Source organism: Amblyomma americanum, chromosome 5, assembly GCF_052857255.1.
Source record: "Amblyomma americanum isolate KBUSLIRL-KWMA chromosome 5, ASM5285725v1, whole genome shotgun sequence".
Classification (NCBI taxonomy): domain Eukaryota; kingdom Metazoa; phylum Arthropoda; class Arachnida; order Ixodida; family Ixodidae; genus Amblyomma; species Amblyomma americanum.
The window spans coordinates 69,769,649-69,791,387 of NC_135501.1; the positions used below are offsets into that span (position 1 = coordinate 69,769,649).

The window sequence follows — 21,739 nt, forward strand, 5'->3', positions numbered from 1 at the left end:
TTATTGTTTCTGCATTGGCTTTTTCTGTGCTTGGTTTGACCAAGGTCACCCTCAAGGTCACCCTCCCATTGGCTGCAGCTCGCGCGACGCTCCTCCGAACAAACCCGACTTACTCCGAGGCTTCACACAAGATTCTTGCTTGGGACCGCGTTAGTGCTTTCGCATTAAACAGTAGAAATCCATAAAAGAAAAATGCCGCACAATCACATACATACAGTGCTTTGACACGTCATAATTATCCAACACAAGTATCCACGGTGTTTTGTTTTCTTTTACTGTCTTTCCTTGGGTCTCTTGCAGCGCACTGAGGAAGCTTGTCTGGAGCTGGCCATGCATGCAGCAGTGTGACGATAGGGACGTCACAACTGTGTGGGTCTCCTACGAGGCTTTGTGAGTGGCACAAGCGGCCCTCTTTTAGGATATACTTTCGGAATCAGGTTGTGGAACACTGAGAATTTGTCGATATGCTGAGATCAGTTCCACTCTCGAACTTGATGAAATCTGGGTTTCTCTACGGTGAAGACGAATTTCCAGACTGTGCTTGGAAGTCGTGAAAAAACGGGACAATTTAAAGACAACTAAATGTTTGTTTTTTTCTAATTCCGGCAGCCATGATTGTTATTTTTTTTACACAACGTCCAACTATCACAAAAGACACCTAGTAAAAGCTTCATCTGTCTAATCTTGAGTTGAGATTTTTAATAAATATGAGAATGGAAAAAAAATTTCACGTACACTTGCTTACATTGATAGATTTAATATCGGCCAGCATACGCATTTACATCCCTGGTCTTTAAACCACAGCGTTGTTCATTCTATGTTCACACCCCTGCTTAAGCCACAAGGGCGTTATGGGCTATATACAATCAATGAAAACATGCTGAGGTTCCTTGTCTCAGAGTGGTCCACACGGCGACATTGTTCCACCGTAACGTTACCCCGAATGGGTGAAGCATTTGAAGTCAGCGCTCTTGAGTCTGGCTCGTTGGTCCAGGCTTTTCTTAAAAATATGTCTTCTATAAGCCATTTTCGCGCGTGCAACTGTATGTAACACCTTTCTTGTTGCAAGGATCATGTATTTACTCCAAGTATTATAATGTGCACGAACCAATATCCAAATGTTCCATCGCGTTTTTGCTGTTTTCATTTGGGCGTCAAATTGGGAACGAATTCGCAGAGATAATCTCCTCCGGAGAGTAAAGGTCGGAGGAATGTCTCTTATGCATCTATATGTATGGCAGGTGGTTTTAAGGTTTTGTTTCTTGCGTGACCAAAATGACGCCTTCTTGCGAACATTCATACAAACCATGCTATCTAGTGCACTTCCAGAATTCATTGTCTCTTCGTGCAATGCTCGGAGGTACACAGTGTCTCGCTTCCTGCGAGAGGTGGTCTGGTTATTCAGGTTTTTGCAAGTGCGGTTTTCTTTGGAGTATTTAGTGAGTGTAACGCCGAAGCAACTATACAAGGATATTGTTGAAGAGTTGTTTCCAGCTCCACTGTACAGAATATTATACTGTGAAGGCCCTGTAAAAGACTTTCTCAGGCGAGTTAAGAAGATGACTGCTGCACCTGGCGTCCAAACATTCTTTATAAAATTGCATGCAGGAACCCTACCAGTAGAAACCTGGATAGAGGAAAAGGGCCTTTTTGTTCCTTGGGGCTCAAGCTGTCTCTAGTGTAGAAAGCCAGAGACGGTCGAACACGTGTTCCTGGATTGTTGGGATGCGGTGTTCTGCTGGGATGCTCTGCAAAGAACCCTAAAAAAAGACTTGCCATTGACACCGCGCGGAATCCGGTACCTGACCACTGAAAGTGATGTTGCACAGTATGGCCAGATTATTTTATTGGGCCTTCACAGCATTTGGAGGAGCAGAATGGCTTTTAGACATTGTGACATGGATGCATGATCGGCATGTGATTATTTTGTCGAACATATGTATAAATTAAGAGAAGTCCTGAAGCAGCAGGACTATGCGGAGGATGTATTGAGTCTGATGGGCCAACTTGTTGTAATGAAAGTCCATTAGAAACGGTTGTCTGCCAAGGGCATGGCAACTACGATATTTTATTGATGTGTATATTCATGCAATAAAGAAAAAATATTGGCTCGTTGGTCTAGAGTTATGATTCTCGCTTCGGGTGCGAGAGGTCCCGCGTTCAAATCCCGGACGAGCCCACAGCTTTTTTTTTTACTTTAGGCGTCAAAGGTGAAAGCTATAGGGGGCCGGACATCCGAAGTCGAAAGTATCAGCACTACGTCATTATGGACATAACCGGAATTAAATGTTTGCGAGCCTTCTGTCGATATGCAAAATCCTTACACAAGTGGCGACAGAAGTTTTAGTCTCTCAACTATCAGCATTACCTGTTACCGCTGCAGTTCCTCGAAGAACTGGAAAACTCTGGTTGAGCTTCAAAATTATTCTTCGTCGTTCTACTAAACACCGCATCCGAAAAAAGTGGCAGCACACTGCCCAACATTAAACAAAGTGCTGTGCTGTTTCATCTTAAGAAATATGTTTCTGCAGTTTTGTAGCATTTTTCTGCAGTATTACAGATTTTTTTTTTGTGGCATGTTTCTTAAGTTTAGTCGATGTGAGAAACAGTTTTATCATTACTGCAAACTCATGGCCAAAAATATCACAAAAATATGTTATGAAGACAGATTACGTGTTTTTCGAGAAGTCTCAATGGTTATCCACCAGTAATGCGATGGAGACGGAGAGCCGCGTTAACCTCAAAAGGCCGGCTCCTTCCGACGAGGGCTTCGGATCTAAACGCGCTGCGCAAGCGTCCCAAGAGGACAGACAATCAAACCTAAGTCAACAGACAAGATAAGAGCCGAATTGAATGCCCTCGAGAACAAATTTCGCGGTCTCGAGGAAAAAGTTAACAATCTTACGAAGGAAGTAACGCAGCTGAGCACAAACATCGCTACATTTTTCAATCAAGTAGTGGAGCGCCTCGCAGCCATGGAGGCAAGCCGTAACGTAATGCCACCAATCGCGACCTTGCTCGTAATCATCCCTCCCATATCCCACCACGGCCCATCGCCAGCAAATTGAGGTATGGCAATAGAACTGCAGGGGGTTCCGCAACTAACGGGGAAACCTGCGGTTTCACATCTAAAACCTATAGCTAGACAACCGGGCGTGATAGCCCGTCAAGAAGCTAACGGCCCGGCTAAATTACCAGGCTATAAAGCAATTATTCCCACTCGAACGCAGTGAAGACGGCGACGACCCCGTTCACCGCTACCTTTGTGCAACGCAACATTACTGTGATACAACACACTACAGACAGTTCTAACGAACAATACACATTACTAAAAATTGTGCCGAGGAAAACGGGAGACGCAAATCAGTTTATTCTGAGCTTATAAGTTCCCCGAAAGACAGAGGGTCAGGAACTCCTGACCTACTGCTACCTGGTGGTAGGCGACTTTAACGCCCAACTTTCAGCTCGGGGTTATCGCAAAAAACAGCCTCAAGGGCACCAAGCTGTGGCAAATGATCTAAAACCTGGGCCTCACAATTCTTAATGATCCCCAAGAAAACACGTGGGTCGGAAATAGCGTTAGCATAGATACCTCACCTGATCTCACACTCTCAAAAAACATTTTCGACGACCGCTGGTCCACCACGAAACACACACTGGGAAGCGACCATTACATACTAGCCACGACATTCGACACGAAATTGCACAAACTGCCCCCCATGCGCCTTTGCATTACCGACTGGGATAGGTTCAGACGCTTACGAGACCAGCCTGCCCCCGGTCAGATAAACAACCTGACGGAGTGGGTCGCTGCACTCAAAGACGACGTCAAGACCACCACGGTCAAGACGCCTACTGAGGAGCTGCATCAAACGGCATACTATAAACTCCACATGTGGGAAGCTCACGCCAGCTTGCTAAATCGCTGGAAGAAACAGAGACAAAACAGAAACTTACGCAAGCGTATGGCGCAACTCGAGTGCCAAATCGAAACATACCACTATAACTGCAACAAAAACAATGGGGCCAAATGTGTTATAATATGAATGGTAAAATGGGATGCAAAAACATATGGTTCTTGCTGCGCCACCTGCTCGACCCAACACACACAAAATCCACACAACGCGATCAACTCACGAGACTAATTCACTAGCATAAGGGTACAGACGCAGAGCTACTCGCCGAACTGCAAAAACGCTACCTGAACACTTCGCATAAAGACCCCCTGCCGACAAAAGAGGGCCTCCCCACTGAGGCCCTGGACGCATACAGAGTAAATGCCGAGGTCTGGTTTGCTCTGGGTAAGCTCCGCACCACCTCCGCGGCGCGACCAGACGGAGTGTCGAACAAGACGCTCAGAAACCTAGACCCCCAAGTCTGTCGCGGCTCAGACCGACCTAATGAACACCTACTGGAAGGAAGGCGACATCCAGCAGGAATGGAGGCATACACGGGTCACCTTCATCCTCAAACCGGGAAAGAAACTCTCGATCGAGAATCTGCGGCCCAGCTCCCTCACGTCTTGCATCGTCTTGCTTAGAGCATGTCATCCTTAACCGATTGCAAATTTACGCGGAAGACCGCGACCTACTTCCTCGCACAATGATTGGCTTTAGGGCTAGCTTGTCCACGCAGAACCTGATGCTCCAGCTTAAGAAGGACGTGCTGGACCCTCCACGCGGGACCGGAACGAAGGAAGTGCTCGGGCTAGACCTGAACAAGGACTTCGACAACGTCTCGCATGAGGCCATCCTCACGAACCTCTCTAAAATAGACCTGGGAGAACGGACATTCAATTACGTCCGATTATTCCTATCCGAGTGGACCGCTGAGCTTGCATTAGGTGGCCTCAAATCGGAGCCCATTCCTCTGGGAAGCCGAGGCACGCCACAAGGCTCGGTGCTCTCGCCTTTCCTCTTTAACCTTGCACTCATTACGCTACCCCCCAAACTCCCCGCCTTGCCGGGGCTAGTGTTCTAGAAGCGGGTTTCGATGGGAGGCGCTGAAGCAAAAAAAAAGCGGTTGGTCGCACGCGGCGCTGCCGTCGAATACTGGAGGGGGAAAGCTGGCCGTCTGCATTGCTGCATCGTTGCGTTCAGCGAGTTTGAGCGTTGTCGTTGGGAAAGGGTGACGCTTTAATCTCGCTAGGATAACAAAAACGGGTAAGCGCGTCCCTCAGACACATAAACATATGCGGAAAGTCTACAAAACGCAAGTACTACTCCACACCCAGCCTACCGCGAACATTTCGCCTGAGTGGGGCACCCTGATGATGCATTGCCAACCTAATGCACATAGAGCAAAAAACCATCTGGGGCAGGGAAAGTGCACTGCAGAGCAGTAGGCGGCCAGCGAACGCGGGTAAAGTTTACGAACAATTAGAAGCGATGAGCAGTGAAGCTCGAGAAGGAGGTGAAAGAAGATTGGCTAAATGAAATGGAGATGAAAGCAGTACTCGGCAATAGAAAAGACGGTAAAGCAAGAATGAAAGGGTATGGACGAAGAGTAAAAGGAACGAAGGGAGGTGTTGGAGAAGATAAAGTGAAATGTTTGGATTGGTTTTATGGGGTTCAACCTGGGGTTTAACCTCGTAACCTGAATCAGTATTGGGGCAAGTGATTCGGGTTACGAAGGACGCCGTAGCCACTCTGGATAATTTCGAACCCCTGGGGTACATTCTTTAATTCGCACTGACATCGCACAGTACACGCGTGCCTTTATAGCACTTCGCCTCCATCTAGTTGCGACCGCTGTGGCCGGGATCCAACCCGAATCTTTCGGACCAGCAGCCGAGCGCTCACTACAACCATTGATGAGTCATCGCGGCGGCGAAAGAAAAGGGAGGCGCGAAAAAAAATCCAATAAAGCAAGTGCTCACTAAGCAGGAAAAAGAAGGCAGTAAATAAAACTGCCAAGAGACAAACAGATTAGAGACCTACGTCCGCCGACGCGGACAAAAACGGCATTTCCCTTTCTGTGAGAATGAGAGAGGGCTCACTGACGCGGCAGAGGTAATTTGAATGGTTTCAGTTATTTCTTTGGTAAGGCGGCCACTATTCGTGATCACTCAGCAGCTCTCAAAGACTGGCAGGAAGCCGGAAGCCCTGCAGTCACACAATTAAGGCGCCCGCCACGGCGCCTTTGAATCACTCTTTCTATCGCTTGAGCACCAGTACAAAGTGGAAACGGGGCAGTTTTCTGCATATATGTACCATGTGAACATAACAGCTGTTATTTTATTAGTGAATATGTCTCATCTGAGAATGTACGTCCAAGCCCGAAATGAATGCTCTATTAAAAGCGGAAGTTCTTTGCGTTGTTAACTGCACCAAAATTAGCATTTTATAATTCTAAAATTGCATTTATTTGGCTTGTGGTTACGTTAACGTTAGACTGAAATTTTGAAAAACCGTCATTTCTAAGACCAGGCAGGAGCCACATGGAACTCAGTTATAAGGTCTGCATTAGTTAGTTAGTAGCGAAAACCAAAGCTTTGAAAAGCTAGTATTAGAAGAACCAGTATCAACATTGGTTGGCCATTATAACAAACAAATAATAAGTACTTGAACAAAGAATAAGTGCTGACACAATGGTTAGAAAACGGCGCACTATAACGCGATTTGCATGAATGCATGAATGGCCTTGATTAAATAGTGGGCGTCGTACTACCATGCATCTGATGCTACGTCAGCCCGTTCCATCAGCCATGAAATGTCCAACAATGAAAAGTTGGCTTTAAAATCTCCTAGTAGCGCTATAAAAACCCTTGGGCGCATGGCATTTTAATAACATTATAAAGCTTTCACGAATAAAACTACATTCAGAACTTTGGTGAATTACTGCATAGGAAAAAAATCAAGGATCCGGTGTCCTGTGTTGTGAACCTCAACGAGTGAGCGAAACAGTAAAAGGCGCTTGCGGACTCATCGTTCATACTCTATCCTATTTCGTAGGCAAGATATTCCACATGACCTTCCTAGAAAAAAATGATGAAACAAAACCCTGGAAAAACCAAGATTTGCAGTTGCCTTTTTTTCAAATAGAACAAATTTGCAGCCGAAAGTTGTAGGTCATGGTTTTACCATTCCAATGGCTGCCCAGGATATCCTACGGGGGCGGCGTACGTCGAAGGGGGAGTTAATGTTTGGGCATTGTTCTTCTTCATGACAAAATAAAAAAGAACAAATTGCGGCATTGAGACAGCGATATATTGGTTTCACATAACGCAACGCAAAGATTGAGGTGCTTAGGAGCTTGTGAGCGAACAAAATCAATTCCTCCAGTGGCAGAAAGGAGCGCGGGGCAAATTTTGCGAGGTAGCGGCCGCCATCCCTTGCCTCCCGTTTGCGCCGGCACTGAAACACAGCCACTGACTTCCCTTTGAAAGATTAAAAATAATTATCCATTTTTTTTGCATCTTCATTGGCGGCCAAGCGGTGATGCATTAAAAAAAATGGGATACTTATGTGATAACGCCATAAAAAACAGCGTGACTCTCCTGTCGGCGCCTCGTAACCGCGCAGCGCGCGTACCGACGACGCGCTATTTCTGCTCCAGGAGTCTACAGCCCCCACTCGATGGGCACATCCTACGCGTACGCGCAGAGCGCCTGCGCGCCCAGCGCCGCGTCGCGACGGGCGTCGCAAGTGGTGCGCATTTCCATAGCCTGTCCCTGGCTCGAGCTCGTGCGCACACTAGCACGTTGTTACTAGACCTCATAGATTGGAACTGGCCGAAACAATTAGACTGCCACTTGAAGTCTTTAGCTTTTGAATTAGCAAGGCAAGTTATGTAATATATAAACTTAATTACAGTTTTAATAGTAGCTTTTCATGTACACAGGCACGTATTTCCGTGCAGTTTTCTCGGGTCTTTATTATAACCAACAGCATTATCGCCATAGCAATGCATGGAGGGCATTTCCCGCCAGCTTGTCACCCGCAAACGCTTGTCAGCTCGTCAGCATTGCGAGCGTTGTCGGTGTTGCTCATACTTGTGCCGCAATCATGCCAGCAGTGTGCGCACGAAAGCAACGCAATGGACTTGTACTGCGCCTGATTCGAACAGTACTTGCTCTCATTCTGAGAAGGAGGCGGCGCCAGTGGAGACGGCTACGCTGGTGGGTTCGGCCCGTGTTTGCGGTGCGCAAGGAAGAAGGCCTGTATCACACAGCGGTAAGTTGTTTCGTTCCTTTGAGAGAGTACAGCGTCAGTGTGGAGTTGAGCTGCAGTCATGTTCCATCTGAATGGAATACTACACACACAGTTGCTAGAAAACTTGAGGTGCTCTTTGGCGCCGACTGTCGTTCATTCGTTTCGCTTTTGACTCCGCGGAGCTGCGCGGATACCGTAAACTCCGATGTTCTCCGTCGCCAATAAAGGGCACATAAATTACTAATGAATTTCACGTCACATTACCCGATCACTCGCAAGTTCCGAGTAAGCGTGGTTTTCAAAAATCCGTGGCTACACTCTCTGGTCTCAGGTGATAATCCTTATTAAAAAGCAGCGCCGGGAGAATCGGTGGCTGTGAAAATTTGGATGCTTCTGCGCTGCTCAGGCAGAAGCGCAGCGCCTACGTCTCGTAGATCCAAGAAAGGCTGGCGAAGTAAGAGAGCTGCGTCAAACTGTACAAGATCCAGCTGTAAACACCACGTTAAAATCTCACCTGACTTAAATGATATGCACATAATAACACTTCTTATTTCAGCCTAAGAAACACCCCGCAATAGTTGCGCTGTAATAACGCAGCAACAACTGTTTTAATCATACTGTCTGGTTTTTGCTGATAGGCCTAATAGTTTGCATATTTCTCAAAAGATGCGCCGCATGCGTGAAGGAGACCATGATCTATTCTAAAAGTTCTTGCGGATGACCCCACCGCTATTTGATGAAGTGCTCCGATTGGCTTCCCTAGACCTCACACGGCAGCACGTTGTGAGAGAGCCCCTGGAGCCAGGCGAGCGACTGGCAATAGCATTAATGTTTGTGGCACTTGAGTTTCCTTTGCTAGAAGTATCTTTTTGGCAAATAGTGATCTGTTAGTGTGGTGAGACGGACATTTGTACCCTTTTAACCCTTTAAACGTCCTCCAAAAAACAATAAGAAAGAAATGGATCAGTGAGGGAGACTGGACCAGCCGAGTTTTCCTTAGTTCAGCCAATAAGAGATAGGTTGCTAGCTGCTTAAAAAGTTTTGAAAAATTGAAAAACAAAACAGTCTTGCCCAAGGGGGCAAAAGCATCAAGGCACAGTTAAAGGAAACAGGAAAAAAATCGAATAATTAAGACATGGCAAGAAGGGCTGGAAACTTTTAAGAAGGAAGGCTGATGACTCTGGAAGACCAGGATGCAGCAGCTGGAAACTGAAAAGGCGGAAAACAACAGAGGCAAAAAAAGCCCAGAAAAGTAAGAATATGACAAAGTGATATGACGTTACTGTATATAAACGCTGAAATGACTAAGAAGCAGTGCAGCAATTGTGAGAAGACAGCAGTGAGACCGAGACAAAAGGGCGAGAAGGCAAGAGATTAAAGGAGTAGCAGACAAGCAATCAATGAAAGAGGTGTACACGCTAAAGGCAGGAGAGCTGAGATGTAAACAAACGATAAAAGTGTTGAGAATGCAGAAAAATGGATACCTCAACAATAAAAAAAGAGAAGAAACAGACATACTTTAGAGGCAAAACGGCAATTGTCTTTACGCAGAAAGGAATGGCTAGAACAGTGCAATGTTGAGAAAAAAGCAAACGTGCATAGCACAGTATAGCACTCTGGCGTTTTTCCCAGGAGCAAAATAATGGTAAAAACAAAATAACAAAGAAGTGAGGGCAACTTTAAAGATGAAGGGGAAAAAAGGAATTGTCATTGAGGTTGACACAGTGCTTTTATGTCGGCCGTAGTGGAAAATTTTGAATGCATAAATATGCCATACCAGTAATCTTGCACTGCCAGAATCTGGAAACATCACACCGTGAAAGTGCTTGGCCTCACATATCTCTAGAAAAGCTGGTTATGAAACTGGGACACTCACACAGTGATCAAATACAAGTGAACCTGGAGGTGGAAGGCAGGCTTCTTCATGGAATGATTCTCTTCCTTTGGCTTTTAGCTATCTGGCTTCAGGGCAAGACATCTGCAACGTTGTACTTGCATTCCGTGTGGGGATAGAAACTGCAAGGCGCTGCATCCACGCAGCATATCGGGCCATCTGGAGACGGCTGAAAGATATTTTCATGCGGGTGAGGTGGACATATACAGCAAAATTTGTCACTCATTGCACTTCCTTTCAGGTGCTGGATGGTGAAACAGATAATAATAATAATAATAATTGGTTTTGAAGGAAAGGAAATTGCGCAGTATCTGTCTCATATATCGTTGGACACCTGAACCGCGCCGTAAGGGAAGGGATGAAGGAGGGAGTGAAAGGAGAAAGGAAGAGGTGCCGTAGTGGAGGGCTCCGGAATAATTTCGACCACCTGGGGATCTTTAACGTGCACCGACATCGCACAGCACACGGGCGCCTTAGCATGATTTCATTAATGTGTGGCCACTCCGCTATGAGGGTCAGTGTTGTTGGTCTCTTAGTGATGTGCTGTCTAATGTGGCAATTTTTCATGTTCCGATCTTCATGACGGCTTTTCGAGAGAGTCTAGTACCCACTGTTTGCTAGTTATCTGTGCCTTGGTTTCACTGTCCCAGTTTACAACCAGCCAATCCAAAATTGTTTCCTTTAACTTATTTACTACTCTATGATTGCACTGCGACCAGTTTTCCCACAGACGAAGTACATGGCAATTTTAAATGTTTTACATTGTGTACACTATTAGCAAATATTAGGTATGGAAGTCATAAAAGGTGCAGATAGGTTTATGCTTCAAAAAGAACTTTTATAGGTGAAAGAGGGATTCTGTATGAAAATAACTGTTAGAACTCTGACAGTTGTCATGTTTGTCACACTGCACGAAGTAACACCAATTTCACAGGAGGAATTACAAAAAAAAAACACATTGCACATATTTGTTATTAGATGTTGGCTTTTTGGCACCCGACACATTGCAAGATTGCTACTGTCCACCTTACAAGAGTGCTTCTGACTGCTTCCAGACACCTACGAAGGCAGAATGGGAGCAGATTTCCCAGGATTTTGTCTCGCGTTGGCAGTTTCCAAACTGCTTGGGAGCGATCGACGGGAAACACGTGGCCATCGTGTGGCCTCCCAATTCCGGGAGCAGGTACTACAACAACAAGGTAAAACTGCACATGATCAGTAGATTGTTTCGACATGAAGGCTGTTGAATGAAAAGGCTCCGCCTGTCTTGACAAAGCAAGTCCGTGCTGCTTTATCTGTGCTATGTTCATCTGATAAGACCTACTTTGCAGTCTGTTGTCAAGCGGTGTAATGGCATGTAGCAATGTTAAGAGAAATTGATGTACCAACGGCTTTGCGTTCCACCAAGAAGGGATTTGCAGTCTTGGGCAAAACATCTTCATGGGACCTTGTTTCCCATATGCAAACACGTACTACAACGCTGCATTTATTTATTCGTCCGTAGAGTGACCATCAAAACACTATACATAATATGCGAAGTGATTCATTTTACTCACTGAAGTAGAAACGAAACACAGACACAAATTTGTAGCTTATGAAAAATACAATGTGGAACTTGTTCGTGGGTGTACTCCTGATGCACGAGCTCAAACAAGCTTACACATTTTGCGCAAATCCTGGCTTTTCTTATTTTCTTTTCATACTTAGCCTTTAGCTGTCGGCAGTAGTGATGCCTGCGCAGACAAACGTAGCAGTTCAACAACTCGGCCAAAATATTGTCTTTGCGAAGATTGCAGGGGAAAGGAAATTCAAAATCTACCAGCACATTATCTGTAGTCTTACCATATGCATCCCTCTGGTCTGTATACTTCTCAAAACTCTTACTCAGTATGTTTGAAAAGCCCGAAAAGGTATGCTTTTGGATGCGTTAGCCTCCCTCTCGTCTTCCAGTTAGCAAGGTCAGCTTCAGCTGTTTTTGAGATACCTTTGTGTCCTAGTGCATCTTTGGAAACAATGCACTGTGTTTGATTGACTAGCTTCCTTGTTATGAATCCAGTAACATAATAAATAATGCAGTCAACAACAGTTGCATTACAGTAATCGTGTTCAGATACTTTGTAACGGCGCTGGCATCGTTAGTGGCACTGATGAAGATCTCGCTCGCGCCACACAGAACACTTTCGGCAACCGGCCTGACCAGCAACGCCGACAGCCCGCTCCACAGGCTCTCTAGCTGCGGCTAGCCGGGACCTCAACTAGCAAACTTGAGAGAGATCGGGGTTTAGTATGAGGCAGTTGGTGGAGAAGGTTGGAAAGAGACCGACGCGTGCTTGCGCGGCACTTGCCCAACCATTGGTGGGGGCACATACGGTGGCGGCGATAGTGGACAGACAGGTGTGGGGAGGGGCGACGACGGAGGAGCGGGCGGACGGAAAGCCGAAGCAGCTATGAGGAGTGATTTGTCAAGTCGTCATGAATTGAGTGGCGGCGCTGTTTCCGAGTCCGGAGCTGGAGTGCAGAGAGTCGGCGGGAGCTCCAAGCCAAAATATGCTGTCAGGCCCTTCTTGAAATCAGCGTAATGTCGGGCCAGGAAGCGGCAACCGCAGCTTCCTTCGCTATCACACCATCCAGCTATGTCTTAGTTCTTCCACCTTTTCGGCCGTTCTACAGCTTAACTCTTGCATATACCTCTAAAGTCAGCCAAAGTCACAAAAGCAGATTGGCTGCTTTCAGCAGCTATGCAGTTCCGAAACTGTGGTGGCTTCAGCAAAGAATGCAGTGAAAGCATTCGGTAAAGCTGCAAAAACGTTGCAAATGTCGGGTGTTTATTTTGTCCTCCTGCTTGCTTTATTATTCCCAAAAAAGAATTCCAAAGGGTCTTGATTCATCTTAGCTGTGAGAATATATTTGAACTCGCATTCCGTCAGGAGGTGAAAGAACAGCTCTTTGACTTTAATGTCGCTAGCAATCCCTCTGCAGTTGACTGCGTCAGGAGATAGTGTGGGAATGTCTCCAGTGGGAACAACTTCTTGTTCCCACTTGTCGAGCCACCTGGAGGAACTCTCAATTACTACAAAGTACTTGCATACGAGAGTGCAGCCTTCTGCTACGAAGTGGCGGTTCAGGGCATCAAATATGTCATTAAGAAAAAGCGTAAACTAGACATTTGGCTCTGCAATAAAACTGTATATGCCAACCATACTTCTTTACCTCCTTATTGTGGACACACAGGGAAGCGGTAATATGTTACTACCTCGCGAGAAAGAATATTTAGCAGGGCTTCGTATATTGAGGGGCAGGCACAGTAGGAGCCAGTCGTCTGTATATCTTCTGTTTTCTTAGGTTGTGCACTTGGCAGCAGAAATACATCCCCTCAAAAGAAGTAGCTGTGCTGGTGGCACCTCAAGAGCTCGCAACTTTTCTGTGACGTCTTCATCTTGTAGCTTCACCATTTCCTTCTTTCCTCCCTCAAGCTCGTTTGTCAGAAGCTTATTACGTTTCACAAGTCTTGCTCGTGAGCGTTGCAGCGCAACTCTCGTAAGGCGCAAGTCATCAAATCATTGCTGCTGGGCAGCCAATGCAACTCTGCGCAGTGCTGACACACTTAAGCATTTCAAATGGCGCTTTTGCTTAGATCTCTTAGCTTGTTGGTCAGCATGTATCCTCATAGTGTCTGATAGAGTACTGCATGACCAACGTATACTGCCTCCAGATAACACCAATGGGCACATATTGTGCCTGCATTTTTCTTGACAATCAACAAAGGCACACTCACGTAGCACAGAAGAAAAACTTCAAAATAGGTCCTCCACAACAAGCACCTAAGTTACTAACAGCAGTTAACATTGCGTCTACTTCAGAAACTGAGCTGGCAAATGAACTGATCCCAACAGTACCACATGCAAACGGCTTACCCAAAACATACTTGAACTGTCAGATTGCTTTTAACGTGCAGCGACTTCTTCGTAAACACGACACTGGACCCATCACTGTACTGAATACAAGGGTTGTTGAACAGAACGTCCTTGATTTCCTTGGCGTCGATTCAATGAACCTCCCACGATGATCCAGGAAGACTCATTTTCTCAGCAATATTTCATTTCAAACGGCGTCTTGTTTGGATCCATGACCGTGTTCGCTGCTTCACAGTCACCTTTGTCAACAACGCTTGTGGCAGTGCGGTCAGTCGCCGTTGCGTCATAGCGCACCGATTCAACATCGCAAGAGCTGCTATACTGCAAAACATTTAAGCAGGAAGCAACAGAACGAGACTGTTCCTTAATGAGCTTCTGAGGGCTGTTTACCTTCTTCGACAAATACTTCGGTTCCCCTTCGAGAATAGTTGGCACCGCACCTGTCACGAGGCCCGCTCTTCTCTTACCCGACATGAGCACACGGCCATCAATTTCAGCAGACCGAGTCTTTAAAATGAAACGTGGCGCAAAATGTCTCTCACACACACGGTCAGTCCTCTGAAGCACTCTCTTTGCGCAGTATCGCCCACCTACACGCTTCCAGCCTCGCGTCATCATCCGGCGGCTTGAAAAGGGAATACTTCTCGCACGACTTATTTCCACTGTTGCAGAAGAGCACGATGCACTTTCTCATTATGCACCCGCACAATTCCTTTTCCAGATCAAATTACACACACAAAAAAGAAAATATCAGGGACTTACGCGAAGTTGCCACACTCTCAGCAGAGAAAAGCAAGCATGCGGGCGCCTGCGGGACGAGGGCAGGGCACTAGTTTCGGGCACCGTCTCTCGTTGCGCCATGTTACTAGAATGCTGCCGGATCCCTTCCACAGAGCGCTGACTGCACGCTGTTCTCTCAACTAGATTCACTTCCACCGTGGCTGCGCCTGACCTCAAAGCTTAGATTGCTTAAACAGTGCTATTCAGGCGACTGCATCGTGTGGGCTAGCCAATGGTTAATCTGCGTGGCTTCTTGGCAACATTGAACTGACTGAAAAGAAAATGCGACGAATAAGGCACATCGCTTGATAAAAGGCAACTTTGTACAGACTTAGTCTTAGGCTGGCATGGGAACAAACGCTGTTCAAGATTCCCCTTAATACGGCTAAAAGAACGTACCTACACACTGACAAGGGACGGAGAGCCAAGACAGCAGTGCGACATGGTAACTAGCGCTGAAAAACACAAGGGGCAACGACAAGATACCAACGGGACACACATTGTGCCTTGTGTTTTTTGGCACTAGTTACCATGTCACAGCCCATTTATCAAAAGCACCAACTAGCCTGACATTCTTTAGAGAGAGCACTCTGTATCATCTCTACTTCCTTCGTTCCTGTGTAGGTGCCTTTTTTTAGTCTTATTACGTCATGCCAACTTGCTTTCAGTCTCTGTTGTTGTGTAATCTTCCCCAGTTTGTTAATACTAAGGCAATGCAACTGTAAGTGATCGGGCTGTGTGCTTCAATTCTCTTGGTATTGGCTCGAACGAGCAGCCTCTTGTTTACAGGCAGTCGTACCTGCAGCCGTAAAAGGCACAAGCATTGCTGCAAAGTGGGGATCACAGCCTCCTATCAGCTTAGAGATTCACACAGGCAAAAGATAACTCTATCATTATCACGATTAATTTGGCACATGGAGCTATCATACCTTATAGCACGCAGTCACGCCTTGGCCATCGCCACATTGAGCATTTAGGCTCACATGTCTTGTCGCCTGTGCTATGCTTTTCATTTCAGGGCACGTACTCCGTAGTCCTGATGGCTGTCGTCGACAGCCACTGCAAGTACATACTTATAGATGTGGGTGCGAAGGTCGGCACAGCAATGGCGGAACTTTCAAGAACAGTGCTTTTTGGCGTGACCTCAGTGAGGGACGCCTCATCATTCCACAACTTGGAAAACTTCCTGGAACCGTAGCGGCTGCGCCTTATGCATTTGTGGACGATGAGGCTTTTGAGCATCGAACAGACTTTTTGCGCCCTTACCCATCAATGCAGCTGGAGTAGTGAAAGAAGCATGAAGTGAAAGAAGCATGAAGAGTAGTGAAAGAAGCATGACCAGTGGACAGTATGCAAACATTTACAAACACTTCGAGCACTTTCACAGTCTGATTGCACGGAAACCACACAACCACTCGTCTTAACAACCTGTTTCTAAGTGATAGATTCGCAACACAACTGCATGTACAACATCAAAAGAAGCATAAAGTCTTTTGGAATCCATTCCTCATGGGTAGCAAGGAAACAGGCACTCAATGAAAGAATGTAACTAAACAGTAACAGAACTGCACGTGTAATGTGAGTTCCCTTAAACGCTAGGACATAAGACAACAATGCTAAATGCTTCCATGAAAAAAAGCCAATAAAGAACACATAATCTACAGCAGATTATATTTGGTCCTCCTGTCTCTTCCCATACGATTGCTCCCCAAGTGCCGAGCAAATGAGAGCATATCAACTTCAAGTGCGTCTGAGGTGCACGATTTTCATACACCTCAAATTAACTCACTGTCGTGGACCGGCGACTAAGCTTTCTGCTTGCCGAGCACGAGATCGGCTGAATTCTCAGCCGCCGCCGCAGTAGGTACGCTTGCAGTACACTTCACGTCGCAGTTGTAACCTGGAGTGATCGACAATGGCAAGCTCACGGCAGCTTTGCCGCACATAACATGGATAAAACATTTCCTTGCAACACATCTTGCATCAAATACAAAAAATTCAGGCATTTTAAGTAGGCGCAATTGAAGTGGTAATACGATCACGTTAGCGTCGGATGTAATCGCATTTTGGACAAATGCCTTGCAATCGTGTTTAGTCAAACAGCGCCTGTTTTTTTTTCTTTATTGCCTTGAGAAACACAAGTAACAAATGATAAAAGCACCTCAGCTCCACTTGAGTACGTGCAGAGGAATTAAAATCTTCTGAAAGCAACCAAATCATCAAACACAGAGAACCACTCTGGTGAGTCAGGCTGCACCATGAAAGCTTCGCGCAGATAAACAGCACTCTCAATGAAGTTTTCACGTGCAGAGCGAATGTTGACATCTGCGTGTCGCACCTGCATTCGCGTTTTCCACAGACCGTGGAGGCCGAGAAGCATAATCAAATTATAGGGAACTTCCTCATTTTCGACTGGGAGGAGTAGGATTTCATAAGGGTGTAAAGGAAGATCTTTTTTTAATCGTTTTTTGGAGGACATCCCAAAAAAAAGTAGGGTCCCAGCACTCTAAGAAAACGTGCTCGATCATTTCATTTTTTACACAACAAACAATTTGTCGTCCATGGCACCAAGATCCCTTTATCTTTCAGCCAAAAACAGCAAAAACGCGGTGTATTTTTTTAATAGCTGTCCGCGATGCACACAATACATTCATAAGGTACCACAGCTTTGAAATAAGAAAAACATTGCAAATAGAAGCACGAGAAAACATTGATAGTTGTCTTCCTTGCCACGCATCGACTTTCTCTTTTGCTCTGGAAGTTTCTTCTATCCAGTGAAGACTGCGATCCCGATAGCAATCTAAAGGCACGCCCAGGTACCGTGTTGGCAAGGTGGACCATCGCAGCCTACAGAATAATTCTGGTGCAGCGTCCCATTCACCGTGCCAAAACCCAGAGCTCTTATCCCAATTTATCTTACATCCTGTTTGATCACAGAATTTTTTCACGACTCTCGTCACTTCACAGATGCTATCCCTGTTTTAGCAAAACACTGCTGTCATTAGCATATGCCAGCACTTTAATATGTGCTGACTGCAGCTTGTAACCCGTGATGTGGTCGTTGTTTATGATTGATAAGCAAAGTGGCTGTAAATAAATTGCAAAAAGCAGGGGTGAAAGCGGGCAGCCCTGCCTAACCGATGAACGTACTGCAATGCTATCAGCGAGATCTCCATTAACTATAATTCTGGTCTTGCAGTTTGTGTAAGCCATTTTAACACCCTCCTCTATCACGCTACCAAGGTTACAGTGACCGAGCAAAGCAAAAAGAATCTCCTGGGAAACCCGGTCAAAGGCCTTCGCCAAGTCTAACTGCATCATAGCGATCTGACCATCAACCACGTCAACACATTCTAATATGGTTCTTGCAACATGCGTATTTGTGGCAATGCTGCGACCTTTGATGCCACATGTCTGGTGAAGCCCAACCAGTTTGGTGATTACGGTCTGCATTCTTTTTGGTACAATCTTCATGTGGACATTATAGTCCACGTTGGTGAGACTAATCGGTCGATATGAGCCAACCAACATTCGTTTCTCCGGGTCATCAGTCATGCGGATTAAAACAATATGAGAGGTAGAGAAGGATAACGGAACTTTTTTTTTCGTTCATAGGCTTCCGTAATCACATGGAGCAAAAACTGGACCACATGTTATTTCAACGTTTGCAAGAAAACAGCATTTAGTCCGTCCGGCCCAGGAGCTTTCCCAGATTGTAGGTCCTCAATTGCGTTTTCTATCTCTTGCAAAGTAATAGGCAATTCTAGACGCTCTTTAGCTCCGTGATCCAGTCTTGGCACACGACTTAAAAAATCCTGCTGAAAGCCGTCTACACTCTCAAGCTTATTGCTAAGCAGCTGTTCGAAGTGGTCTTCTACAGCGCGTTGAATTTCGTAGGCATCTTCCGCGATGCGGCCTTCATATCTGATGCTTCTGATTTCTTTCTGGAAAGCGTATCTTTTTTCGTCTCATAGCGCTCTCTTTGTCGGCGCTTCGCCGGCCCACACTTTTTCAGACCTTGACCGTATAACGGCCGCTCTGTACCTGTCGGTATCCATTCTTTCAAGCTCACTTTTGAAGTCCCGTATTTCTGTAGAAAAGTTTCCCTGCTCAATACTTTCCATGCTCAGTAAACACTCAAGTTGTGAATTCAGTTCTCTTTCTTTTTTTTCTCTTTGTAACGAATCGCAGTACTTTTTTCTCTTGGTTTTATTATTAACCATTCTTTGAAGCCATCCCATTCAGCTGCAAAACTGGTTGGGTGCGCAGCAAGCCGCTTTTTAATCTCGGTTGTAACTTCCGCAAGAAACTCCTCATCGTCAAGAATTTTCGCATTCAGTTTCCATAGATTCCAGTTAAAGCGAGATCTTTTTTCCTTCATTCCAAAAGTCGCACTCACTATGCAGTGGTCACTGAAAGACACAGGTTTCACATTGCACGTAGAGCAAAAGGGGCACAAGATCGACAGCTACGTAAATCCTGTCGAGTCTAGCGTGACTATCCCGCTGAAAGTGCGTGAATTCTGGATGGTTTCCAGTGGAGAATGCGCTGCCAACATCCTCAAGACCGTAAATATGCACTAATGTCTTCAGGAGTTCGGAGCTTTTGTCTCTTCGCGATCTGCGTTTCACTCTGTCGGCAGCTGCGCACACACAGTTGTAGTCACCGAGTACAAGCAAAATCTTGTCGCTCTGCAACCATGGCTTAAGAGACTCAAAAAACAATTGACGCTCGTTTTCTAAATTAGGAGCATACAAACACACAACACGCCAACATGAATTCGAGAAAGTGAAATCAGTCACCAAAAGACGACCCGTTTTGACAGGCGAACACTGACTTGACGCTTATTCCTAACGAATTACGAATAAATAGCAAGCATCTACCCGATGCACCAACGGAATGACATACACTTACACACATAAAAGTTTTTTTGAAAAGAAGACACCATGCGTTCGGTATGCTCTTGAGTCTATCTTTGACTCTTGCAAATCTACTATATCTATATTGTTATCCAGAAGGAGCCGATTAAGCTGGCATTGTCGCCTTCTAGCTCCTAGCCCTCTGACATTCAAAGTAGCTACGCGAAGTGGTGTCTTTAGCTTATGCGCCATGCCTTAAAAGTGTCACCAGTAGACGTACTTGCCCACCTTCGCAGTCATGTCGCCTTCCTCGTTTGACGACCCTGAGCGCACACTTCCTCCCAGCGAACCACTGGCATACATTCGCAAGCATGTCCAGCCACTGGAACCCATTTCGCGCACATTCCAAGCTTGGTTGCTGAGGCCGTTTAACGTTAGTCGGCTGAAAACCGACACACAGATCGTCCAGAGCACCAAAAGACTACGGAGGCGGTTTCCCGCCTGCCGCGTTTCAGCCGATAAATTCGGCCACGGTTTCAACGTTGAACGTCGTATCCCAGGTGCTTTCGACGGTGGCTCATCGCTGCCATCGCCAGACTGCTGCTTCTTACCAACGCTCTCTTCATGTGGGCGTTTTCCAGCCATTGAGGCCGCCGTTTCCGGGCTGACGTCCATGGCGTTAGTCCTTGGAGACTCCCCGCCTTCAGGTGTTTCGACGCAAACTTTCGTCGTTTCTTTCTGTGAATCGTGGTCGTCTTCGGAGGGAGCATCCACGACTTTCTCACTAGCCTTATCATCGCTGGCTGCCGTAACTTTCTGCTTCGTTAGAAGCGTCAAGGAAGGCGCATCCTGTTTCACTTTCAGCCCTGTAGAACCAGCTGCTTCCTCCGCATGCGCATCGTCCATTAGAAGCTCAGATGAGTCCTCACTTGTCCCGGGTCCAGCAATGCTCGCATAAGTGCGTGCACACTGGCCATCTTCGTGACCGAACCGTCGACAACCTCCACAACGTGCAACCCGGCACTCTTTACGGATGTGCCCGGTACTCCGACAGCGGAGGCACAAGGGAAGCCTGCCAAGAACGACGACAAGGGCCAACTCACCGCCGACGTTCAGCTGGTGTGGCAGGTCATCGAGGTTCACGCCGGCTTTAATCTTTAGGGTGACCAAACGTGTCGTTGAGCCCTTTTCTATCATGCCATGCACCCGCCAGCGTTCCCGGGCAGTTTCTGAAACTTTTCCATACGGTGCGAAGGCTGCTCGCACCTCCTCGTCGGGAACGCTGTGTAGAAGCCAGGGCAGCTTCAGGCGCACGTCCTGATTCGCCGGGTCAATCACCAGGCAGCGACGCTTTTCACAAGTAGCTCGCCGATGCCTGTAATCCGCTTTACCGCCTCGGCATCCTTTAAAGTGATGGCCCTGACGTGACTCATGGGATGCGCCCCCAAGGCGATAACGTCCGGGAGCAGCGAATGTTCCGCCAATGCATCGCGGAAATCTTCCACACGGTACGGACGGGCCGCGACATCAGCATGCAAAAAACTGTATTTAAAACGAAATGCCCTGTAGGCAAGCCTGGTAGAACAACCTGGTAGTCACTTTCCTTTTCCGCAGTCCTGTTACCGCGGCCAGACATGGCCGCCGAAGCCGCTCCTACGGAGCCCGTCATCATACGCCCGTTCACGAGCGTGGCCGGAAGCTGAATCGTCAAACAGCGCCTGTTTCACGCACGCACCGATGGCTGCCACGGCAAAACCACGTGCGACACTTCATGTGTTCCGTTTCCTGAAAATTTCGTTATGGCAACAAAAATATCGGTGCACTTACCGCCTGGTAGTCATGGTGTCCCTTAGAAACATCATTTGCTCATAATAGCAACAACCGACGTCACTGGTCTCCGTGTCCTCGGCGCCGGCGCCGCTCTTTTTGGCGTGCTGGTTCGCCGTGAAAATTCGGCGGAACATATCGCGGAGAGATTTCCACCGCTTGTAAATGTGGTGAACGTTCTCTGCGTGAGGAATTTCAAGAACATTACAGTCATGAAGTGCTCGTCATGAGCAATGTGCCTGCTTACCTTCACATGGTGTTCCCGGCATTATTTCCGCCGCCACCTCCTTCCAAGACGGTGCCGTAACGAGT

General features: G+C 46.6%; 1 pseudogene; it reads right to left on the reverse strand.

Annotated features, from left to right (window-relative positions):
- Positions 1 to 19,864: 19,864 nt before the first annotated feature.
- LOC144133951 (uncharacterized) lies at positions 19,865 to 21,272 on the reverse strand (annotated as a pseudogene).
- Positions 21,273 to 21,739: the final 467 nt, after the last annotated feature.